Consider the following 18,493-nt stretch of genomic DNA (forward strand, 5'->3'; position numbering starts at 1 on the left):
GAAACCTGGCATTTTGGGTTTTTGTTTCACAGAGATGACAATTTTCTAAAGTCACAAGAAGAAACAAAAATGCGACCAGAGAAAACCGGAATCCGAAGTACGTGAATTGTCTGGTTTACTTAGCAGTGTTTCAGGATGAATTTTCCTTAAGATTTTAAAAACGATTATTCCCTTCAGCCTTATCCTGAACAAAAGAATTGTAAATAAATAAATATAATAATAAATAAATAAGGACATCATAACACAATACACTCGCACTGTCTCTTTAGAACTTGTACAGATAATGGAAAAAGAAGAGAAACTCAAATCAACATATAAAGAAAGTTTGAATTCCAGGAATAATTGGTTACAGAAGAGAAAACAAAGGTAGCAAATGTGGGGAAGGTGTGTGGTGGGAGAGAGCTTTGGGGTGATTTGTGCATTGGCCGCAGTGCCTTTTAGTGCAAGTGTGTGTCTAGAGATGGTGGGACTAGAGCTTCCAGATGTGGAGTGGGCAACCTGCCTGTCAGGACCCAAACACAGGAACTTCCCCCTGACGGCGGAGATTAATCAAAGCCAGGGGAAACTCTGCAGCAATATGAGGAGGGAGTACGTGTGTGTCTCTGTGTTTATTTGCGGGAGGATGAGTACTTTTTATACATGTTTCTGTGCGAGCACGACTAACCAAATTCCTGTATAAAGGGAGAGCTTCTTGTCTTTGCCAAGTCTGTTGATTTGTTGTCCGGTGCCTAGAAAAGGAATTCAACTCTTTGCTTTATTGATGGCGCCCTTTGGGAAGAGGCTAATATTATGGGAAAAATGTAGTCATGCTGGCGTGCACACAGTATTTACAATACAACCAACCAATATATGCGATATATGACATTTTTTCCCAAAATTTCAATCTGATGTGTATATACAATAATCACTCGTTCAAAACACATTCACCGCATCCCTAATGATGGTTTTCAGATTCAAAGTCCTGTTCATGGAACTTCATGAGGCTGTGTCAGAAGCAATCAAAATGGGTTTGCAGCCTTTCATGGAAGACTTACAGACTTTGCCATAATCTCCAGGGCTTGGTGCAATTTAAAACTCACGCTATTGCCCTCCACTATCAGTTGAGGGCTTTGGTAGGTTAATGGCATTTCTCTAACTTTCTCTTAATGCATTTTTCAGTCTTTGATTCACGCCCCAGTGCACTCTTTTGCAGCACTTCCATACTATCTGACGGGACATCACGTCCTGGCGTTTATCAATTAATTGCACACTGCTCCTGGGTGCCATTGTGAGCCAATGAGATTTTTTTTCCCTCAGTAAATGAGTGATGCATGTCTTCTCTGAGGTTCCCTTGATAGAGCAGAGTAATTACTCACAGGCAAAGCTCTGGCCAGATCTTTGGGTCCTGTTGCAGACTGCTGTGACATCAGTGTCATCGGTGCACAGGGATGCTTGGCACTTCAGCAACAGCCAGAAATTAACATTTATCACTGTCCTATTTCACATTCTTAGGGAGGGCCTTGTGTTCTAGGTTTGACCTAATGAATACAGAGACAATCTTGTAAAAAAAAAAAAAAAAGTCCCCTATATCTCCAGTTGCAGTCTCCATCAGAAGTCAAATAAAAACCTTGTAATAAGCAAAACCACTGGAGCTTTAGGTACCATGTGAAGACCGAACATGGCACAAGCATGATGCTGTGCATTCAGGAAATAGTTTATTCACTTTCCAGAAGAGTTGAATGAGTTGATCAACAACATTCTTGTGTTCTGTAAGACACGATTTAGCTTAGCATTAATTAAAAGACTCTCAAAAGTAACTGCTTCCAGCTCTTGTTTGCCAAGAAGTAGTTACAACACATTATGCCCTCTAAAACCACAAACTGTGACAGGGCCATGCTAGCTGTTTTCCAGTCCATGTGCAAAGCTAAGCAAATTTCCCATGTCTCTAGCTCTAAAGGTATTAGGTGGCATTAATGTTTGATTACATTAAATGCATTCCATTACCAATCTTAAATAAATCGGTCCAAGATCTGCGTTGCTATTGGACATGCACCTTTCCTATGGTATCCTTGTATACATTGTGGGATTTGAATGCTAATTTTATCTCTTGTCTAATGGAAGCAAATGGATCATCAATTAGCCTATGTTGTTTCACTTTGAAATAAGGCCCAATTTTCCCATTATAGCAGTCAGATTTCCTACATCTACAGGACTTCCAACCTGGAAATCAGCAGTATGCCATTTGAGGCTCTTCTCTGTGAAAAGTACGGTTCCACTTCCACCATGTCAGTGCACGCTACAGGAGATGCCTATGACTGCTGGCTGGACGACACCATCTTTAGCAATGTGAACAAGAAGGAATTTAACTCTTTGGCCAGCACTTAAAGGTGATTTCCTGTTGTTGCTTTAAATAACTCATTTTGCTTTATCTTAAGGTCCCATATTATACTGTTTTTCATCAATTTCACACAGCTATCAGAGGTCCAACAACACTGTATTTGAAATGCATTGCCCCAAACCCATCTGTGGTCCTGAATTTCAGCTGTCTAAAAGTCGCTCAAGTGAGCTCTACTGAGAGCAGGCTGTTTCTGTGCCTGCACCTTTAAATGCTAATGAGCTCCGTCTGTCAACGCCTGTGTTGCCTGTTACATGCACCTCTCAGGGAGAGGATGCCGCTTATGCTAGCAGTAGCATGTGATATTGTTTTACATGGATGTATCCCTATGGCTTGCTGAGATGCTGTTGTTCAACCATACCAGTTTGACCCAGAATCGGACCCAGAAGGAGAGGCTCCTGAAGAAATACAGACTCTGTGGCTGCAGCAGGATGTTTCAGAATGGTTAGTGTGTCTAAATAATGTTAACTAACAGCTAGTGAAAGCTGTGTTTGTCTCTTACACAGTCTCCAAACTCTTGGACACTGTTAGCATCGTCTCTGTCTCCAGTCTGCACGTTTCCAGACTTTTTACTGCGACATCCAAACTCCATCATAATATTATTAACTCACATCTAACGCCACTGCATAGTGGACCGAAGCGGAGCTAATTAGTTAGCCAATTTCGAGCTGACTTCACCGTACACGTAGGCAACTATAAACTATCAAAACGTTACGACACTTTGCTATGGCTCAGGTGCAGTTGCTGGGTCTGGTATGGGTGGGACTGATCCTTTTACGAGGGTCAGTGTCGAGGCGAAGCCAGCTTTGTACTGACCCTAGTTACTGAAGCAGTCCGATGTGAAGTGGTTAGCACACACACACACACAAGCTAAAACGAACCACAACCGGCATGTTGTCATTAAAAATGAAACACATCCACTGTCTCCTCTGTTGTTCTGTAGCTGGGACAGAATATAGGCACTGATGTTGATTTTTACAACTAACAACAGAGAAATTTGCGTGTCTAGCCCTGAATGATGACATTGCAAAACACTGCTGTCTTACCGCTGGACACACCAAACTTCACCTCTGGGATGAACGCCCCCTTTTCAGATATCTCCTATCACTGCGCAGAGGAGGTCGGCCTATGATAATGACTCCTTTCATTATATAACGAAAGGAGCTGAATCTGAACAGCCTGTAGGAGCGCCGTTTTACCAGTGGGCGGGCTGCAGAGACCATGCAGGAAGCGTTTGCTTTCCTCATTCTGGGAGTTGGCAGGTTCAGGGAGGACCAGCTTATATATGTAGAGACCAGAGAAAACATATTTTTCATAATATGGGACCTTTAATAGTCCTGGAGACATTCTAAGTAATGCTTTGTCGAGTCAAAGACGCACATTGTTTTGTTTAATTGTTAAGTGATTCAAATTATGACATTATGTCATCTTTTATAAATGCCAGTTTCAGGTTATTATTGTCTACTGCCAGTGAACAAAGAAGATGGTGGAGAGATTTCTCAGTCATTTGATGGTGACACCTCCTCTCTTAAATTGCCCTCTTTTAGAAGTGCGCCCATTAAAATTGAGGAAAGAGATGCTTAACATGGTCTCTGCTCTTCAGGATAACCTATGCATCCCAAAGCTTTTCCACCCCAGCTGTGGAGTTCAGAACAGAAATGCAGTTATTTTAAGCATGTAAGATATCTGCATTGGCTCCTTACAGTTTGGAGCTCAACCTCAACTCTGGTCTATTTTTCCAGTTATCTTAGATTTAAATGGAAGGCTGGTCCATAACCAACGGGCTTTCAACTTCTACATTTTGATTCCCTATCATTTAGTAGCACCATAACAACCCAATGCCAGAGGCTATTAGCCATTATTTTTGATTCACAAAAAAACATTACATTTGGAGTCATTTAACACTGACCCGTCTGATAGGATTGACATCTTTCGCTAATCAAAGCCCCTGAGAGGATGCGATACACTTTTATTCGCAGCATACATTTTTACTGGTCATGACGGGAGGATCCAGGGTGTGACTAACAATGGTAATGATGGCTGCATGCCTGCATCCTATCGAGGTCTCCAGTAATCCATGCAAATTAGTCAGCGTTTACAATGACAGGGCCCTGGCACTGTCACACATCAATACAATGCAACTATTATTAACTGTATTACATCTGTGCTCTCGAAGTAATAAGCTCTGACATTAACCAGGTGAACAAGAGCCCATTTTACAGATGAATTGCAGAACAGGTCATGGCAAGGGGGCATGTTGATGATGTTGCACAAAGTGTAGTTGACTTGACTTGCCCAAGGAAAAAATGACCTGGGACTGACTTGATTTTTGATTTTCTTGCTGCGCTGCCACATTTTAAACATCGCGGAGAAGATTATTTCAGACATGCTTTCTTGAGGGAAGCTTTCAGTGATCATACACCTGCTGACGACTTTGTTAACAATGTTAACAAGGACAATGAAAAGCATCTTAGCGAAGTGGCTGGTGCTGCGGTTGACGTCAACCAACATGTGCAGGAAGACACCGCACAGCCTGGATGGGTCCTGGAGATGGTCAGGAGAGGACGATGAGGAAGATGAGGGAAGCTGACTGTGAGGATTCTGAAACTGACTCTCTCAGCGAGATTGAGACAGAGGATGATTCAGGAGAAAAGACTGGTGCTGAGGACGGGGTTGATGAAGTCAGTCAACCCACTTCCTAGAAGATCTAGGAAAAGAGCAGGAGAGTATTTATTAGTGTATTAATATATTAATAGTGTATTAATGCCTGACTTCATGCCAAAACAGCACATTGATTAATGCTGTAACTAAGGTGTTTCAGCCATCCAGCCATCTGTGTCTGCTCATCCAGGATCAGGTCATGGTGGAGCCCTCTTTGAGCAGTCCCTCCAAAGTTTTCCTTCTTGTCCTCATTGAAATTTTAAGCTGGCATCACTGTAATTAATAAGGACACTTTTGGGACCTGTGAGTGTGCAGAGTATTTTGAATAAAATTAAATACTTTGCTGACAAATGTCGTCACTTTTAGAATCTGGTGTGGGGAGATGATGACGCACTCCCGAAACACAGGATGCACTGGCAAGTTTACAGTGACGTCAAGCTTACCTACACGTTCCTCTCAAGAAAACAGAGAGAGTAGCATATAAAAAATGTAACTAAACCCTTTCTTAATATTTTAACATGGGGGGATTTGAGTTGTTGGAGATCAGGGCAAAGAGGTGACCCTAACACTTGGGGATGGCTGAGAGGACTCGGAGCACTCTCTTCCACAAAGGTCCCCTTCTTCGTGAATAAACCTGCACTGTGACTCTTTCGCTCTTAAAACATGATATTTGCATTTTAAGAGGGCGCTGATGTTACAGTATTCTGTGGACCTTACTGCATGCTGAAGCATCCCATGAACCCCTGCCTGCCCTCTTACTGATTGCTGATCCCGATAAGAGCATCAGCTGATGCTTATAATGCAAATGATATTCACAATAGCCCAGGGTGGAGTGCTCTGTGCTCTGTATCTGGTTTGGAGGTGCAAAACTCTCTCAGAGATTTCGAGTTGTGTAGAGAATGTTGGAGGAAGATGAGCAGGTCTCCGCTGGTCGGTGGAATGCGTTATCTGTCATCGGCTTGATGAGGCCTGCGGTTGTGTTTGTGAATGGTTTTTGACCACGATGTAAATACTTGGTGCTGAAAGTTTAATGATGCACATATGCAGTAATGCACAGCTGATAGCAGTTCCAGTCCTTAGCGGAAATTAATCGCAAACACAGCGGCGATACACATGTGTAACACAATTACTTTGGTAGATAGCCCGCACACTTGATTTTATTATAGACTCTTGAATGTGAACACATCCCTCTCCCCCCTCTCCTCTATTAATATAACTCCCCTCCCTCCTAATTTTCTGCATGACAAGTTCATGACGCATTGCCATTCAACACTGGAAAGCACGAGATTATTGTAATTACATGGACGCACTCTCCCACCCAAATTAGGAGCGTTACATTTGTGACCCCTGAAATGAGAGAGCGACTATCTCTTAGCAACCAACCCCAACAATGAAAACCTTCCAGTCGAAAGGGGCTCATACTGGCATATTAGTCGGGGAATGCGCTCTTGCTTTCTGCCTGCGCAATTTGCATTTTTGGAAAGTAGGGGAAGGCGCCAGGCAGATGGTTCAAATTGATTCTTCTGTTCATATACGCGGAAGTCTGAAAAGTTAATCCTGAAGCGTACTGCCTGAGCCAGAGCTCATCTGCTTCTGGCAATACTGCAAAAGGCTGTGTGCTGCAGATGAAGCCATGCGTTCAAAGTTTAATCTCAGCGCTGATTGTGATGTTAAACATGGACAAAACAACGTGCATATGTGCTCAAGATATGTGCAGTAAACATGTGGCCAAATGCATTTATTGGCGAGTGATTTTATGTCAAAGGTTTCAAGCATTTATCTGAATTCCTTTAAAGGTGCTCTGTGTAGTTCTGGAGAGGACACTTTAATCAGACGAGAGAGATGGTTATTGACTGGTTTTCATCCATAAACAAAACTGAATAAACAAACTGTCCACGTTTTCATGACTGAATGAATTGAATAAACAAACTGGCCTTAAAGGACGGCACAATTTCATACTGCTTTACATTGTTTATATTTGGCGGACCCTGCCACCTTTCTAGCTTCAAACAGTGTTCTGAGGACTTATTTTCCTCTATGAACAGCTTGCTTATGGAGTTCATATGGGCGGCTGTGGCTCAGGGGTAGAGCTAGTGTCTTGTTGTCAGAAAGCCGCTTGTTTGATTTCCCTGATGTGCATGTTGAAGTGTCCTTGGGTAAGATACTTATCCCCAAACTGCTCCCGATGTGCTAGTCGGCACCTTGCATGGCAGCCACCACTATCAGTGTATGAATGTATGTATGAATTTCTGTAAGTTGCTTTAGACAAAGGAGTCTGAAATGTGTTTTTTTTATATAGAAAAAATAAGTTTGTATAATTATCTCATTCATATTGTAAATATTAGAATTCTGAGTTCACATTTCTTCTCCAACAATGCATCGTGACTCTTTAACAAGCTCATTTAAAAGGAGCATCTGGTGGTTTTGCAGTACATCAAGAAGTCCTCCCTCTTCACCCTCACCTCCCAGGTCGGGGTAAACCTGTGGGGATTAGCCCTTTACCCTTGTATGCTAACATTTTGTAAGGCCTCAAAAAGCTGGGGCCACGGAGTTCAAACAGACCCCAGACCCCAGGCGAGCTCCCTGAAGGAAACTTGGCACTCATTGGCTCTGCATTTCCTCAGCTTCCATGTCGGTGTGCAACCCCATCATAAGCATGATGTCACATCGGTGAAGCTGACTCAGAGGCGAGCAGAAGCAGGAGCGTGGTGTCGTCACTGGGGAGCAGTGGTCCCCGGTGTAAAAGAGGGAGGGGATGGAGGTGGGGAGTCTGGGATTAGTTTTTGCTCCGTGTGTTTTCCTCTTGTTTATGATGCTGCGAGAAAGAGCATGGAGCCACGGAGCTCATCCATCACACCGACATTCACATTTCAGGCTTTCAAGCTGCTGCATAATAATCCACATTGAATGAGGGGCCTTGGTGTGTTGCTCAAGGATACTGGGACAAGATGTGTGGATGTTAACGACCACATTAACTGTTGCAGGACTTCGTTTGGCCCCGGTGGAGAGGACCGGCGTCATATAGGCTACTAATGTATTGTTTGGCCAGTGTCAATTTCTTTTGTCCTTGGGTGTTTGCGCCGTGTGCTTCTCATTATTAACTTCTGCCCAACCTTTTCAAATGTTGTGCGGGAGGTTAAAAGGGGTCACTTCATTAGAAAGATAAAAATGCCCCGGGTTCACAGTCAGAGTACTCTTATTTTGCAGCGTTGTTTGTGCTCCACAGGCTTAGTCAATCACCATTACCCGGTGTCAGCCTCATCTGCTCTTTGCTGCTCCCTCAGGTGTTTGTCCTCCCTCCTCCTCCACCACCTCATAACAAACAGCGTGAGATAATGTAACTAAATACAAGTTGCAATAATAAAGGGGATTTACCCGGAACTTTGAGTGAATCAGGAGGATGCTTTCTCTTCCTCTTGGCTTGCACACTGATTAATGGGCATAGCAGATTTTATCTACTTTCTTATTAACTCCTCTCCCTCCTTGACTCTTTTGCTCCCTCTCCATCTTCCCCTCTCTCACACATTCCCAGAGTCTTACCTCATCTAATGCAGATGTGCCGCCAATTTTTATTTTCAGCCCTCAGTCTTTTCTTCTCTCTCCAAATAGCTCCCCTGATGATGCGTGTTTCTTAAATAAACCCCCGTTTCCGAGACGCTCGTTCTTCCAGTTAAAGCCTCGCTGTGTTTGTCTGAGTGCATTTCACATTTTCCTTTTCCCCTCCTGGCATGCAGCATCTTGGATCAAATTATTTGCAAGTATTTGTCTGATCTGTCGTGAGCTATCAGATGTAACCCATATTTTATTCATGCAAGTGAAAAAAAACAGCTTCAATCAGGAAGTGTTGTAAAAGTCTGTGCTAAATCTTAATCGTCTCCGTACAACCACACATCAGATTTTGTCTCAGTCTTTTCTTAATCCTGACTATTTCATAGTCAAAATGTTTTTTTTTTGTTTTTTTTTTTACATGGCAGAGGTGTGTGTTCGTATAGGATAACATCACTCATGGCTGGAAGCTGTGTGAGAAAGAAATGTAACAGAGTGTTCACCGGGCCGGTACACAGTAGGTAAGATGTGGACTGGCATCGCCGCAGATATTTGCAAATGCAAAATACATATTAGTCTGTGACCTGTCTGCTCATTTTTGATTTTCAAGTAGCATTGTTAATGGGACTTGAACTCAGTCTTCAGATAATTTCTGAAGGTGTGTATAGGTTTGATTCATAAAAGATGCTCAGCGTAAAAAAACTTTACTTAGGTTCTTAGGTAGCAGGAGAATCACTTTATGTCACTCTAACACATATGTGATCTATAAATCTCAGATGAACTTAAACTTAAACAAACAAACATAAAAAAATCAATCCATTTAATTAACCTTATCTGTACTGCAGTGTTGCAAGTTGTACCCACAATGGATCACTGCAATCATCAGGAGTGTTAAACATGTTGATTATTATATTGATGATCCCTTTTACTCCAACTACAAACTTAACTCTACAGTATGACTCAAATCATATGCTGGCAAACGTATGGCGTGTAAAGCGGCAGGTGCGTGTTCCACTTAATGGTTTATGGAGAAGAAAATACTCTGTTTGGATAAGTGATGTACATTTAAATCCCACTTAGGCTTGTAGATGTCAATAACGGTCATAAATCACTTATAAATACATTTCATAGACTTCTCTGTTATCATACGATACTGTGGGACTTGTCGCGATGGTTTCAATCCCGTCCATCTGGTACCATGAGGCCGCCGAAGTCAATGTTGACAGTTATTTGCAAATAAAGTATTTGATCCAGCTCTGCATGCTGGTGTGTGGTGTCACTCCTACTACCTCCGGACACACACATACACTTTCTCTCTCCCACTCTGTGTGAGTGTCTCCGTCTCTCCAGTTTTGTGTCTTGGGTTACAGGGTAACTGGAGCCCTGTTAGTGTGTGGCGTTCCTCAATCCCCCAGAGGACCTCAGCTCCCTGTTATGGTTTCCATCAGTCTTGTGCAGAACTGGAAAGAAGGTGTGTGTGTGTGTGTGTGCGCACCTCATACCGGCCAAGAGTTGCTGGTTACTTCTTAACCGCGATGATTCAGTTGTTTTACTGTAATAGTGTGAGATAGAGGATGTGCTGGACAGCGTGATTTAAACACTGTTACGCTTTACATCTGTGATACCTCACATCAACATATGACGTTACTCACTTATTTTATGACCTCTACCATTTTCCCGCGGCCTTTTTTCACATTACATTTACAGTAATAACGTGTCTGGGTTTTGTTAGATTAAAGTACCAAGCGTGCTTTGACAGACCGCTGCCCACTATTTCATACAGCTGACCATACATTACAGAAGGAACGTCTGATCTCAACGTCTCACCATTAATGTCACACACAGTGGATGTCAGAGCTTTCAAGTCGCCAGCAATAAAACATGAGTAGGTGATGAAGCAACAAAAAAAAAGCACTCTGGCCTGTGCTTCCAACATGCTGCAGGACTCAAGGTGTGGTGGGCCAACATGTGGGGAAAGGAATACTTCTTTCTTTGTTTATCGTGGAGTTTTAATCAAGCAGGGGGACCAGAGCGGCCAACATCTGACTAACTCTGTCTATCCCTCTATGACAAAAGCATTTTTAAGCTATCCGGCAAGGTCACACATAGAATATGCAACATTTTCTTGTCTTTGACAAGGCAATGTTTTCTCCCAGTTCTACTCCAGTTGGTCCAGTTCTCATCCCAGCACCTGCCACTCGTGCTTATGAACAAACCACCTTGAAACATCCAGCCTGCGGCTGGGGGTAACAAACACCTCGAAAGCCTCGGCAGGAGCTTAAGGAACAGGCAAAAAAAATGCTGGAAATCAGCAATAAAATGCCAATTATCCCCCAGGGTTTTTAGCTTTACCGTATTTTATTTCTGCTGGTGCTGTAATGACTTCCTGGAGCTTAACAGCCACAACTCAGCTTATTACTGACTCTCGTGGTCCAGAACATCCTAAATATTACCGAAAGGCCAGTTTCAGACAGAGGGATTTGAGCATGGTTGCAGGGAGAATTATGTGTAAAATATTCCTTTAATGGCTACTTTCAGGTCACAAACATGAAACTACAACCACTGAATTGCATCATTGTGGCTGTGACTGAGGAGTGGATAAAGTCCCTTTAAGATGCTTCAGCAACCAAATCACCAGAATAAGTGTTTGATAAGTTAGTTAAGAGATAAGTTAAAACTTTGTGTTTCTTTATGTTGAAATTATCTCTTGCCATATTGTTGTGCTTTATGCTCTGGTTAGGGTTAGGCTCAGAAATCACTTGGTTAGATTTAGAAAAACATCATGGTTTGGCTTAAAATACCTGTTTTGGTGGCCACAAAAATGGCTGGAAATGTTCTGAGGTCTTCTTAAAAACACCAAGTTTGATGCCATAAAAATTTCACATGTAAAATGCTGAAAAATATGACGTGACACGTTTTGTACATCTGTAAATATGGTGCATAACCCTATGATGTACATATGGACGAATAATAGTGTGCAGGGACTCATTCATAGGATTCAAACAGCATGTTTCCCAGGGTCAGAGCCTAGTATCTGCTGCTGTGCTGAGTGTGCATGCTTTCTTTCTTTACAGTAACATGGTATGTTTTGGCTAGAACAGGCTATTTGCTTGGCAATGCCCATAAGATCTACGGTTGCACTGCTGTTAGCAATTTCTGGATTAGCCCCAGCTCAGATAGCTCTTATGCTCCTGAATCTGCGTGCATTAATTCACATTGATAATGCTTCAAAAATTGCTGTGGTGTTGTTTTCTCATGCTGACATTTGCCATGTGTGTGCCGTGTTGTGATTACCCAAAATGATCATTTGAATATAACTTGTGAAGTTTGCATTCTGAATCGCTTGTTCTGAACTGGTGATGGGTTGGAAATTTACCCCGTACAGCTAAAAGTTGTTTTTTTTTTAATCTGTTTGCTAATGCATGCTTTTTAGCTAATCTCTCAAGAATTACTGAACTTGGTTGTTGTTTTATCATAACTGAATAAATAGTCATACTCTAGCTTGCTGCCAATTTGGTGCAGTAAGAGAGGAGAGCAGGGCTGTATATAAGTGTCAAGACAGGCTTTGACTCAAATGCAGATATGAACACACAGTAGCAGTAAAACACTGTCTGTCTTTGTGCAGAAGGCTGGTACACAGGGTGTCCATCAGATCAGGCAGAGGCTCGGTCAGAGGCGGGCAGTGGTCAGATAACTACACTCATACAACACAAAGACTCACCAGAGGAAAATCTCAAACACCATCACGAGATGAAGTGGTACAGGGGGAGGGGGACACATACCACATACTCTACAGGGTTCTCCCCAGAAAGTTTTAGTTTAGTGGCACACCATCATACCAGGGGGTGGGGGACGGACAGACGCTCACTTGCGCCTCACCCACTATCGCTATTGTCGGACTGGGGGGGAACAGTCGCAATCATCAGATGAGGGGGGTTCGCTTGTAACCCGCTACAAAGCAGCTAACATTGAAAATTAGTATAGTGGCGCTGCGCTAGCAGTATAGCGGCGCTGCGCCACTGTTCCATTGTCTGGGGAGAACCCTGCTCTACATGAGAGGAGGCAGTGAAAGACAGGTGTAACACAATGCAGGGCAGGCAAGGCAAGAAACACAGGTGGGCAGGAAGTGAGCGAACATGAAACAGGACAACATGTGAGTGACAAAGTAGAACAGGAAACAGGAGACTTGGCGCACGAGAATAACAAAAATTTTCATACTCTAGGTTAATGCATTTCTGTTGTTTTAGACGATTCAAACTGTTAACGACATTGTCTTTTGTAAATATACACTCATGCAACGGATGCCTGCAGCATGCATAGTGAGGAGGAGCACAGCGTCTCTACATTTCATTCAGGATATTTTCCTTGGATTAGGACACAGTTAGCATCCTGCCACGTGTTCATCCGAGGGCATCGAGGATGTTATGCTTCATCTCAGATGAGAGGGGCTTTGCTAACATTCAAGGGAAATTGCAGCATGCTCGTTGCGAAGACTCATGATGGCAGCTCACAGAGGCTCTGTTGTTTTTTGGGGGGTTCTAATGCTAATACTTATTAAGTGAGGGAGCAATCATTTTGTTTTGGCGGATTAACTCTCTCAGCAGAATTCCCTGGCACAAATGTCTCGGAGTGTAACGAGGCATGGCGTTAATTCAGGCAGAGCATTGAAGTTGCCCTTGTACTGGTTGATAGGCATCAGCTGTTTGCAATACTCTTAATGAGGATTGTTTTGCAGCTGTGTGGCTAATATCATTCTGGTATAACCACACAGGTGGATGCTGCGGACATTATAACATGACACAGATTGCTCTGCTTGTTGTTTCTCATGCCGGTGCTGTTTGCTGCTGCAGCTCCCAAACTTCCTCCGTATGTGGCATTGTTGATTAAATTAATATTAAATACAAATGTGAGTGTTTACTAAGGGGAATTTGCTCTCTTAGCAGAATTGTTGCCGCTGGTCAGATTCTTCGAGAGCTTCCTCAAACAGCAGAGCTTTTCCCAGCAAGTCTAACTGCGTAACCATCTGCTATAGATGGTCGTGGCGCAAAAGTCTCTGACTGAATTAAATTTAATTGCAATGAATTCCCCTAAGAAACACCATTCTCCTTCAACACCATTATCGTTATTGTTATTATTATTAAACTTAGGGTAAAGCCTTGTAATGGGCTGCTGTTATTATTATAGCACTTGCAGCATATGAAAACATCTCAAATCCCCTGTGACCTCGGTGTCACATGACCCACATGACATGTGCAAGATAACAACGGCCTCGGCCCTGACAGCGAGCCGGTGTGGCCAGCTTTGTTGTGGTCATCGTTGACAAATCAAAGTTCTCCGTTAAGTCTGCGGTTTACAAGGTCAAGGGCTCGATTGGGGTTTTTCTCTCAAAGGATTAAGACAGCAGAACAGGCTCCTTATTTTTCAAAACGGATGGCGTGCTAATCTGAGAGCTCCCCCTGTGATCTTGTGACCACAGTTTTGGAGTCAAAGTACCGGGCCACTGAATCGTTTCTGGTTAAAATAAGTTTAACCTTTCGATCCCTTGTGCAAGCCACCGCTTCCCAAGGTGGCCAGTATTGTCAGTTGTGTACAGAGCACCTGTTCAGTCCTTGAAGCTTTCATATATTCTATATCTCCTGTATATGAACACTAAAAGTTTTTCTAACTTTTTCAAGGGAATACATTGTGATTGTGATGTTTTTATATGTCTTAAAACATGATACGATCTCAGGATGAGCTCATCCCTGATATTTGTGTGTTTTTTAAAGAAACATGGGATAATGTTATGTTCCACATGGTTTGTTATTCAGAACCATCTGGAAAAAAGGTGTTGCTGGAGGCTAGGCACTTCCAAAAAAAATATCTGGGAGGTGATTGGATGAACGATCTGTCTCTTGTTGTCAGTTGCAAGCTAACGTCAACCAATCAGGTCAATGGTAGTGCTACCTCCAGCGGAGAATCAAACTCTTACAAAAGACAAAATTAAAAGTCGAGAGAAGGGTGAATACTTTTTTTCAATCATGAAAAGCCTACAGTACGAGGAACAGACGCAAAATGCAGTTGGAATGTGAAAACAAAGGAAACGCGGGACAAAAACAGACGAGCTGACCAAGAGCAAGGGACAAACAGGCTTAAATACACAAGGTCAAAGATCAAATGCAATGAATGAAACTGAAAAAGGACAAAGACCAGAAGTGAAAAACCATGACTTCAGCAGCTAAGTTAGACTCCTGAGGTGCTGCAATAGTAGTTCTCCAATGAACAGTTGCTTCACACCGTAAAGCACACTCATAGCTGAAAGTCGTTCTTTGTAGGACACTGATTAAGGTCTGTTCACAGTTGTACAATATGGCAATTCAAAGGGTTATTGTTTTGAGGGGTTGATCTGTTACGAGTGAAACAGTGCTCCTGTTGACATATTATATACGGCTCGTAAAAATGGGCAAACGTTATAGGGTCACATAAACTAATAGTATAAATATATTGGACGTTATTAAATTCTCCTCTTCTCAATGGCAGAAATAATGCTTCCACACTGTCTCCTATAATGAAATCTTTCTCTTCTGAATGTAGGAAAGCATAGGTGCAACCAAAACCTCGACAAAAGGCTTGTATTTTTGTTTTGTGCCCCTGTTTCCCTAATTTGAGATGACTACTCTCCCTGCACTGTGCTTCATGTCGGTGCTACCTCCACAGTTGGCCCCTGGCGGGTGTAGACAGACATGTGCTACCTCCACAACACATGGTGCTGCTGGCCGCTTGCTTCCCCCTGCCAGCAAGACGCTCGGGATGGCGTATCCCCCCTTGAGCTTCACTCGGCCCCCAGATCCTACACCTGAGAACACTCCAGCTAATCAGTAGGAATCACCAGCGTGGCAGTCCCTCTGAGGTCTCCCACCCTCCAACATGAATGAAGAGGCACACATTAGGGGAAATGAGCACCGGGAATCTACCAGTGAGCGAGAATTCAACCTGTAAGCCACCTGTGCACCTCAGTGATGGCTGTGTTCCATTTAGGTGTGCCAGTGAGCCATGCCAGTGAGCAAGCCTGAACATTAGCAAGGCATATGTCTACTGGAAGTGGAGTGCAACCCTTGTGAATGGAGGGAAAAAAAAAAAAAAAAAAACCCGTCCGTTGTGTGTACAGAAGGCTTTCAGAGCGGGCGGTATTCTTTACAGCTGTGCCATGCCGTATTCATACAAGAGCTCTCATCTTCGTCCTGGATGTGGGCGAAGACGTGGACGTGGATTGGGCGGCTGAATATACACAGTGTCGGCGAAGGTCTGGGTAGATGCATCATCCATTGTCACATTGCCATAATTTATGAGTGACAGCGGAGATATGATCAGAGATGTGGCAGAGTAAATCGGATTCCCAAAGGTCAGTGGCAAGGTCTAGGGGAGGGGTTCATTATAGCAGATTTTATCGATGTCCTTCAATCATGTGTGTGTGTGTGAGAGAGACAGAGAGAGAGAGAGCAGGGACAGTGACTGAGCCCTGAAGGAGGAAAATAGGAATAAAGATGAAGAAACACCACAGTATATAGATAGTGAACCCTTTGAACTGCCTCTGTGTACAGTAACTGTTATGATGTTTCCTTGGTGGCTCCAAGTATGCGTGCTTGGCTGTGTGCCTTTGCGTGTTTGCTCGTAGGTGTGTTCATCTGCTTTTTTGCTCAGACGGCCACAACCGCGTGGTGAACAACATGTGGCCCAGTTGTGCACATCTGTGTGTGTCTCCGCACCATGCTTTTCCCTGAGATGGAAAGAGGAAGGGATCTGGAGCACTGGTGGAGGGCAGCCTAATTCCTTCTCCCTCTCAAGGCCTTGATTCCCCTTCGCTCGCAAGTGTGACTGCAATTTGCACGCTGTCTTCATGTTCAAATTTACGACCTCTCCTGGCTTTGCTGAACAAAAGAGGGGATTGAAGGCGAAGGGATCCATCGGGCCCCATCGAGCCCAGTTCCTTCTGAGCGCCACTTAATTGATGCCAGATCGTCTCAGGGGCCGATCCTAAATGTATCAAGAGGAGGAGGTGGATCACTGCGGAGCAACGTACGTTCGTGATGCCGAATTAAACATTGGCATGAAAATCCCAGCGCCCGTCCTCTCCTCTAAGTGCCGAGGCCGGCTGCATGGAGAGAATCACACTGGTAAACGCATGTGTGCATGTTTTGTGTGCGTGTGCGCGAGTCTGCGGAAGGAGCTTTTCTCACAAGTGTCAGTGCCTCACTGTGGCGTGAGTAAGTAGGGTGTTGACCCCATCTATCCCTGGAGAGCATATGGATGCAATCACGCAGAGTGAGAGAGGGAGAGAGGAAAAAACTATAAGAGGAGGAAAGAGAGAAGGAAATGGCGAAGCTGTGTGTGAGAGAGAGAGAGAGAGAATGAGAGAAGAGAGATAAATTGGCGCCTGGCTTGTGTGTTTGGAAGACAGAAAATCTCCCTAATTCCTTGTTCTTCTTTCCCTTTATGGATTTGCCAGTGGAGGGGTTTTTTGGTTAAGTCAAGCTGTGATGGTTTCCTCACCCGCTCTCGTTAAGAAGGCGAGGGATGATTGCGGTCACTTTGATTCCACTTTTTGGACATGGCCAGTAGCTAATTAGCGCAAAAAATAGCACAATCCCATCCTTGTTTTGGATTACAAGAAACAATAACTTGGGAGTGCCTGCCATGTGTATTGTGCGTTTACGAGGATCCGTTTCCACAGCAGGAGCAGCAGGGGAGAGAATGCTGGAAAGGGTGCTCGACTGACACACATTTGGAGTGTAATGGAGATGATTACACCAAATGATCAGCCATAGTTTGAGTCCAACTTTTAATACATGAATTCATGGCGGCCATCATTCCTGCTCGAGAATCTATCTGGCATGTTGTCACACACGCAGGCCGCTCCTCATCCCTCCAGTGTGATTCCGTTCATTTAGTCTTATAAACATCTCGCCGTTCTTGGAGTCCATTACTTGCAATTTACTTCTCCCGAAGGCATGTGGACATGGGCAATTCTTACTGAAGTCACCTCACGCGCCTGCTCGTCTCGAGCTGCGGGCTTCACAGCTTACCAGAAAGAGAAAGTTGTTAAACTGACCGGCTAAGTAATCACCAGAGAGATACCTTCATTAGTGTATCTGTGTAAACATACTTCAAGCCAGTTATGCTTTGAGATTATTTTACCACATGAGCCAATACCACCCCGCACACACACACACACACACACACACACACACACACACACACACACACACACACACTAAACTCTTTTTTTTTCCATTCTTGGATTTTCTGATTATCAATCAACACCATATGCTCATTTGTCAGTAAACACAGGCTCTAATTATGTCCTGTCACACTCACTGAAACATCCTCCTTCTATGCTTTAAACTCACATTTTCAAGTCTCTATCTGTCACAACAATGAGCTGCAGTCCCTTCTTTTTTTTTTTTTTTTTCTTTTGCTACTGTAGGGGTCTCTCAAAAAAGTGACTTGTTTTGGGGCTATTTGCATGTCAGAGTCTGAGGAGAAAATCAATGATGCTAATTAGTGTTCCGAAAGGCAGACTTTGCTGTGCGCTGATTACTCTGAACTAAGTGCCAGGGGATTAGGGTGGACTTGCCTCACAGACTCAGGAGGCAGAGGAGCTATTAATTAGAGAGCTCTTGTGTGTGTGTGTGTGTGTGTGTGTGTGTGTGTGTGTGTGTGCGCGCGCACATGTGGGTGCTTGAGAATGTTCCCCGTACCATTATTTTGCCTCGGCTTAGCTTCTTTGTTTGAAAGCCTGGACCCAATAAACATGAGGGCTGCGCGGAGCCCGGCTCACGCATCTACTCCTGTATGTTGATGCATTGCAAACATTTACGTGGCAGAACCAGTGGGGTCAAGCAGGAGGAGGAGAGGCGTGTTTACATATGTGAT

Source organism: Acanthopagrus latus, chromosome 11 (assembly GCF_904848185.1).
Source record: "Acanthopagrus latus isolate v.2019 chromosome 11, fAcaLat1.1, whole genome shotgun sequence".
Classification (NCBI taxonomy): Eukaryota; Metazoa; Chordata; class Actinopteri; order Spariformes; family Sparidae; genus Acanthopagrus; species Acanthopagrus latus.